Genomic DNA, 8032 nt, shown 5'->3' with positions numbered 1-8032 from the left:
AGTTATTGTCATCCTTTGGGGTATCTCTGGTTACAAAGTTAACACCTCCAAGACTGAGGCCCTTCCCATTCACATACCCGCTACACAACTCTCTAGACTGAAAGAAACGTATCCTTATAGATGGTGCAATGACTCCCTCAAATACCTGGGGGTCGTTTTGACTCCCTCTTATTCCCACCTGTTCCGTGCAAACTTCCCTGCCCTGTTTCAGGATATAAATAATTCCCTACTGACCTGGTCTAAATACCCTTTGTCCTTACTGAGCAGGATTAACGTCCTTAAATTGTCAGTTTTGCCCAGACTGCTCTACCACTTTGAGACACTGCCAGTTGCCATCCCAACCTCACAGCTTAAACTTCTTCGAAGGCGTTTTCTGAAATTTATATGGGCTGACAAGTCTCATCGCTTTGCCAGTTCAGTGGTGTTTGCGCCTAGAGATCGGGGAGGATTGGGGGTTCCGGCTATCGTGAAATACTATCATGCTACCCACTTACGAATCATTGCTACCTGGTCCTCTCTTAGTGCCACGAGTCGGTGGGCTGCTATTGAGAAGGGAGTCCTATAACCGGTTCACCCGTGCTACTTGATCTGGGGAATCCCATCCCCACTACACCCTAACCTTAGACGTCAATGCACGGCCCCAATGTCCTTTACCTTGGACCTGTGGCAAAAGTGCAACAAAAAGTACTCCCTCTCCTGAGCCTGCCCCCCTCTTACGAATGTCTTGTTTAACCCTATCATTCCTGATGGCCTGTCTCTGGGTAGGATTTCTCCGTGGCTAGATCCCCCCCTTTTTCAACTCAGAAACCTTGTACACCCTGTTTCACGTAGACTTCATGCTTTTGAGACTTTACGTGAAAAATATAACATCCCTAAGCACTCGTTTTACTTTTACCTACAGGTTAGACACTTCTTTAGTTCCAAATCTCCAACTTTAATCCTTGACAGTCCCACGGCCTTTGAGCACCTTTGTGCTCAGGGCCCCCATCAACTACGTTTAATTTCCTCTATTCACCGAATCCTCCATGAGTCGACTCCTTTAATGGAACTTACACATCTATATATGGGTAAATGGTCTCAGTTGTTGGACAAACCTATCACCCTACAGACATGGGATAGGATTTGGACCTCTACCTTTAAATCCTCCAAGTGTGTCACACAAAAGGGAAACGGCAATAAAAATCCTCATGCTTTGGTATATAACCCCTCTGCCTCCCCACGTTGTTGGTGTTGTGGACTTGACGTTGGGTCACTGTTCCATATTTTTTGGAAATGCCCCCTGATACGACCTTTTTGGACAGCGGTGGGGTCATTGGTAGTGAAGGTGATGGGGGCGCCCCTCCCGATCGATCCCTTACATTGTTTGTTGGGTCTCCCTGTCACGGGCCTACCTAAAAAATACCAACCGGCTGGTCTCCTACATTTTATTAGCTGCTAAGAGGCTTGTCCCGTTGTGTTGGCTGTCTGGTGCAACTCCTCCCTGGCCTAGATTTCTTCAATTGGTGTCTGAGATTCGGAGAATGGACTCTGACGGGCTCGGTGCACGATTTGATTCCCCAGTTTGACAAAGTGTGGGAACCGTGGGATCGGTCGGAATATGGTTCCCCCCTACTTGCAGACCCCTTTGATCGCAGCTGACGGTCGTAGCTCCTCCTTGTTGGCTACTTCTCCCATCTTCCAACATATAATCCTTCAGGTAACTCAGACCCTTCGGGGATTCACCATAATGACTATGTAATTGTTTGGTTGCTTTGGCTTTCTCTGGCCTCAGACCTTCTGTTGAACGGAATTATTCGTTTTGGTTTACTCAAACTGCTTGTTACTCACTGTTTAAGATATGGATATGTAGTTCACCCTTATGCCTGCATATGTGGACATTATTCTCTGTCTTCTGTAATCACTGTTAATATTATTATAGTGTATTTGCTATGAAAATTAATAAAAATTACAATTATTAAAAAAAACGAATTAATCTTGTAAAATTTTCTTGAAAATAATGTAAAAGCCAAATGCTCAGGATTGGCAACACTTCCACTTTTGTGATCATTTATTTTCTCTAGATTACATTTTTTTTTAACCTTTATTGTGCTACAATATATTCTGTTTAGTCACTAAAGAGCACCTCCCAGTCTAACTGAAATTTCCTACAGCTTTTTGAACAGAATGATGTGTCGCTATACTGACATTTAGCGGTATGCAAAACTTTAAGCATGAGCTATTCAGCTCTGTAAAAGCAAAGCATTTTTAGCAAAGCAACTAGAGCTCCACTTTCTGGCTAGAATAGTATGCATTAAATAATGAAGCAGACCTTGCACTAAAAGGCAAGGTGCTTACATCAGATCTTCCTATCTTTAAAATTATTACATGGTATCTAACTTTACACATCCATGGAGAAATTATAGCTAGCTTGTAGTGGCAATGTTTAAGTTTCAGTGAAATTTTGGGAAAACACTGTAAGGATTGCAATATGTAAGGATATCAAATCTCATGAGAAGATGCTCCTGAACTGTTCTGAAAAATCTTCTCGTAAGATCTTGGGATACTCAGCATTCTCAGAATCTCACCAGAGGAATTGCAATGTCAGCCTCTCCAGTGCAGAAGCCTCTGTACAAGTAGAGTAGGCTAAGAGGACATTGCATTTTAGTGTAAAGTCCACTTTATTATGCAATAAATAAATCCAAATTTATCAGATTTTCCATCCTGTTTCCATCCAATTGCCCCATAGAGGAGAGCGGGACTGTGTCCATATCTGCTATGGATAGCGGACCTGTCATCTGCCTGCTCAGTGGAAATCAGCAGAGATCCCTCGCTGAGCAGGTAGATTCCACCTAGCGGAGACACCCGTGTGAAAGGGGCCTTAAGGAAGACCCTGATCAGGACTCTGATGTAATGGGAACTATAATGGGTATTTTTTTTTTTTTGGCTTGCAAATATTTATAAAATTTATGGTGTGACCTTAATACTGGAAAGTTTGGAGACCCCCAATTAAAATACTTGTTTATAATAAAAGGAAAACACTGAAATTGCCTTTCATGAAGTTTACATGCTTTCTGGTGTATATTAGCAACTAAGAAAAGACCATTAAGTTTGTCAAAAAAATACAAATCCTGTATATCAGCATAGTGGTTTGTAAACAATAAATAATTGGAATCGTTTTACAGACAATGTTTGACAGAACCAGGAAAGTTTTGCGGCTCAGCAGGTAATCATTTATTGATGATATGGCCACAGACTCCCCTCTTAGCATGATACACTATAATTACTGATGTACCCATGTTATCATTCCGAGCTCTCGATCAACACATTTCAAGCTGCAAACGAGACAAGTGAACTTTACGAGTCAAATACGAACGTAATTTTCAATATTTATTGCTACATAGTCATTCTCAGATGTCTTGTAGATTGCGCTATCAGATTACAAGCACATCGTAGCTATCTTTTGTGACAATGGTAAAATGCAGAATGTACTGTATTGTTCAGTATGATGTCATACTGAGTTTGTGATTAAAAATTATGCTTTCCAGCTGTTTAGTTTGCACAAAACTCTTAAAGATGCGCAACATGCAATCATAAGCAGTTGCCCAAAGCAGCCAGGTTTAAAATTTTTGTCTTACAGCAGACCCAAGAATGATTTATGGGTTGCAAGTGATTCACAGGGTTCCTCCATTTGAGGCCTACCATGTAATGTTAATTCCTACCACTATCCAAGTATGGTTGCACAGGAAACCCAGTCAGATTATGCTTGCTCTTGACTCTGTATTTATCATTTCTAATAGGTTCAGGATTTACTGTGCAGCGATTTCATGGGTCCATAAAAAATTTGTTCTGCTTATGGTGTTAATAGCGAGGGGCGTTTTTCTTTTTTTTTTTGCTGGCTCGTTAAAGAAAAAAAAAAAAAAAAAAAAGAAGGACAAATCACTGGAGTATTCTCACTCCACATTCTGTTCCTAGTAAGCTTATTCAATAAGATTCAGGGGCTCAAGCTGCACACACTATACAATTTTCTTTAGAACATATGGGCAGGTTTAATATGCCATTAGTGCCTAAACAAATAAAAAAAATTCCTGACAAAGTAAAAGGAAACTCTAAACTTCGCAATGGGAAGATGGTCAAAGAACACTAGCGCAAACAAAAAAGGTGGCATGCATGCAGGAGGGTTTTTCATGTGCTGGCCTACTAGGTTAAAAAGACTGTTCAACAGAGGGTAAAGAAATGTTGATTCTTCCAGAAATCCCACAAGCTTTCAATTTCCTGACATGTGCAGTGTTAGTTCAAGCAGCCTTAAAGCGGAGCTCCACCCAAAAGGGCAGGTTCCGCTTGTCTGCCTCCTCCCCTCCGCTGGCACATTTGGGGATTTGACAGGTACCCGCTCCCACTTCCACCTCAGTTTGCAGCAGCAAAGTGAGCCAGAAGTCCAACCCCCATCCTCCCATTGAGAAAGCACAGCGCAATTCACACGTGCGCAACAGGAAACTGGTTGTGAAGCCACAAGGCTTCACGGAGGGTTTCCCTTAGCCAAGATGGCAGCTTGGCTAATAATCGGTTCGGGTGAGGACCCTGTTGGATGCCTGGACAGGCAAGTACCCCAATAGTAAAGTCAGCAGCTACAGTATTTGGAACTCCAAGACTTACGAGAACTACCCAAGTTAGCCATGTAAACTACAGAACCCCTCCCACTATTATGGAAAGGAGAAGTGGTGGTTTTAAAAAAGTTCTATCCTGGGGTAACAATGCTGATCTTCTGGCAGGATAACCAAGTAAAAAAGTCTGAGCAATTAAAAACTAAATGGAGTCACCACATAAAAAAAAACACACAAAAAACAATACTGATGTATGGATTTTACTTTATTATCACAATGCATAAAGCAACATTCACAAAAAAAAGAAAGAAAAAAAAAAAAACTTAAAAAAAATAAAAAAATCTTATGAATAAGCACTGTAACTTGTTATTAGAACTTAATAGTTAACACATGAATATTCTCTCTTCCCATGAAAAGTCTTTACGAGCAAATGTTTACTAAACCAGTACGTAAAAGCAGTCTCCTGTCACGTTTCAGTCAGTCAGCTGAGGGTCATGTCATAACTTAGTCTGTGGTCTGTAGAAAGAGCACAACACAGTTATGAAAATAGATATCTAAAAACGTGTCATTCACAGAAATTTATCCAAACACTGCATAATCTTCTACTAAACATACTCCTTTACTAATACAAAAGATGCTGATGTCCGTTTAAAAGACCAGTTTCACCTAAACTACTTGTCCATTATGCATCATTGGATATTTGCTGTTTCTTAAAGAGAAAAATGCCTTCAGTGATAAAGTATGTGTGCTTTATTGGATTACTCAGGCCTTATACGCATAATAATGTAATGCCAACTAGCATCTGGTGTTCAGTTTTTCAGGGGTATCACTGCACCAAATTCTAGCAACCAGGTAATGTAGGATGAATTCAAGACATGAGAGCAGCTTTCATAGGATTGGCATGTAGTGAGACAACCGATTTCACTATAGATAAAAATGTACAACTGGCACTGAAACGCTGAATGAAAAAGGAGAATTGGTAAACAAATACAAAGGTCTGAATGATTTTAATCTAAAAAGGGAGGCCATGCGGCCAGTTAAAGTGGTTGTAAACCCTTACATAAACCCAGTGAAGCTACTGGCCGGTAAGACAGTGATTAAACAAATCCTCCCTACATCATTTGTACCTGTTTATCTACAGCCGTCTACAGCTGAAGTTACATCAGCAAGGGGGAGAGAGGCCCCTCCAGAACGGAGGAAAGCCACTTGGTGCTCTTGACAGACATGTACACACTAAAAGGGATATGCTTTGTTCATATTTTAATTCTGAAGTTTACAACCACTTTAATCCTTGCCTCATTCAACATGACAAAATGAAATAAAAAAAATTAATAAAAAAATATATAAACACGACTGAAATACAACCAATGGTAAAGTAAAAACGATTTTTTCCCCCCACAATTTGTATAGCGTAGGGGATTAAGTGTCCCTTTAGGGTCTTTTGACATCTGTGTCATGTTCACCTCCTGAGGAATTCTCCTAGACAGCTGTCATCAGAACAATGATGCCCATTTGATTTTCCTTCTCATTCTGTTCGGATGACAGCTTAAAATTATGGATTTTCCCTGACTGTCTCTGGATCTACTGACTATATTGAACGTTTCAAATTAAGGTAATCTCTGCTGGCATTTTTCTTCTTTGTATGCTTAAACTGAATTTAGGCTTGTGCAGGTTTAAACCGCAATCAATTTCAGAAGTACTGCTATAGGCTGCCAAGAGTATGGCTGTCCTGTATAAATGAATAAGAATGAATGAGGCTGCAATGTGAATGCACAGTATGAAAAGGAACCAGTCAGTTTTTGTGAAGGCTTTGCTGTACCGGGCACCAGCGAACTTTACCAAAATTGGAGAGGAAGGCAAGATAATGGGGTGGTACGGTATATATATTTAAAAAAAAAAAAAATGTTACTAAAAAGGTTTACCTAAAATGAATCCTTTTAGAAAAAAAAAAAAAAGGAGGCAACCTCTTAGGTCCATGCATATTCTAACTCCTTAAGAGGGCAATATATTTAATTAAAAATGGTCAGGAATCAGAACAAAACACCACATTAAAAACTTAAAAGCTTGAAGATCTAATGCTTCCCTAAAACATTGTTGCTTGATACTTGTATCACGTCCAGAAGAGAATGAGAGTAGTTTAAAAGAATTCTGCCAATCTGGAAGCTAGAGAATTAAAATGCTGAATGAATGCCAGGAGAGCACAGCAGCCAAGAATTCTAATGAGGAGCATACCTAGTGTCATGTTGTATGGCTTATATTTACCAGAACACTGAAATGAAGACACTCACTCCTCAACCACACTTCAATATTCAGAGTATCATAACATTGTAAGACTATGCTGTAAAATTAGTTAAAGTTTGAAAGGGAAATGAAGATGTTGGCACTGTAAAAATTCCTATACTATCCAAGACGCTATTTGGCATGACATGAATGATTAATCGTGTCCCCTCCGATTTAGGATTACCAAACACATTTAAAAACTAACCACATGGGAAAGTCAGGGTAGGATCAAGTTGCTCATTTTAACTTAATTCTTCAGTCACTTTTAGGGAATGGAACTAGAGCATACAACTTGCCCATTATGAAATGTTTTCATTTCACTGCCGAACCAGCCACAACGGGATACAAGAATTATCACACAGCAAATTGTGTAAATATTCACCTCAATTATCCAATCATATAAAAAGCACATTTCTGTTTACTTATTTCATCTGTACAGATTTAGGTATTCATCGTAAAAAGGCATTTGGTTTTTACATGGTTGAATAATTAAAATCAATATTTACACAATTTTGTGAATATTCTTAAATGTATTACTAAAACCAGCCCAAATTGTTCCCACCTTCTGGATGGGAGTCTGAAACTAGGATTAAAGGGGATAACCTCAGATCCTGACCATCAAGCTAAAATGTCAGGCTTGGATCAAGAGAATATATCTAAATAAAAAGAAATATAAATCCACTGCAAGTAGGCTATTACAGGTAGAATAAAAAAAAAATAAATAAAAAAAAAAAAAAAAAAAAAAAAAAAAAAAGACAGGCCATATTAAAATTGCTTTTCCACTTCTGCAGTCAAATTGAAATAAACACTAAATTTACAAGTTATTGTTTCTCATTCACATGGCTTTACTTAAAAATAAATAAAAAAAACTTAAATTGCTGCTTAGTTTTATTAAATTGCCCTTACCATTTTACTCCTAGACTAAAAATTTCCCAGTGGAATGCAAGGAGCCTGGGGAGTTAAGGTGTACCATAATTAACCTTGTGTGTACTGTGCTGGAAGATTTTAAAAGGATACGTTCACCTTTTGGGGGGGGGGTACTTTTTTCCTAAGGAGCCTGGAGTTCTGCTTTAAAGTAAGACTGTCTGTTGTATCGAAACAAAAATTATAAAAGAAGCCTGTACTGTGCACCAAATGATTGCGAGAGTTCTTGTCCATAAAAATGACAACGT

General features: G+C 39.1%; 1 protein-coding gene across 2 annotated transcripts in view; it reads right to left on the bottom strand.

Moving 5' to 3' along the window:
- Window positions 1-4827: 4827 nt before the first annotated feature.
- RBM45 (RNA binding motif protein 45) overlaps window positions 4828-8032 on the bottom strand; it is a 28343-nt gene continuing 25138 nt past the window's right edge. The window contains exon 10 of one of the 2 annotated variants that reach the window (XM_077448093.1): window positions 4828-5538. The gene's annotated coding sequence lies outside the window, so the exon portion shown is untranslated. The remainder of the gene's footprint in view (window positions 5539-8032) is intronic. The other variant, XM_077448092.1, reaches the window with a different exon arrangement.

This window comes from Lithobates pipiens, unplaced genomic scaffold (assembly GCF_037356315.1).
Source record: "Lithobates pipiens isolate NorthernLeopardFrog02 unplaced genomic scaffold, aLitPip1_a1.2 Scaffold_22, whole genome shotgun sequence".
Lineage (NCBI taxonomy): Eukaryota > Metazoa > Chordata > Amphibia > Anura > Ranidae > Lithobates > Lithobates pipiens.
Note: the sequence above shows the minus strand (reverse complement) of the source record. Positions and strands in the feature narration are given on the sequence as shown.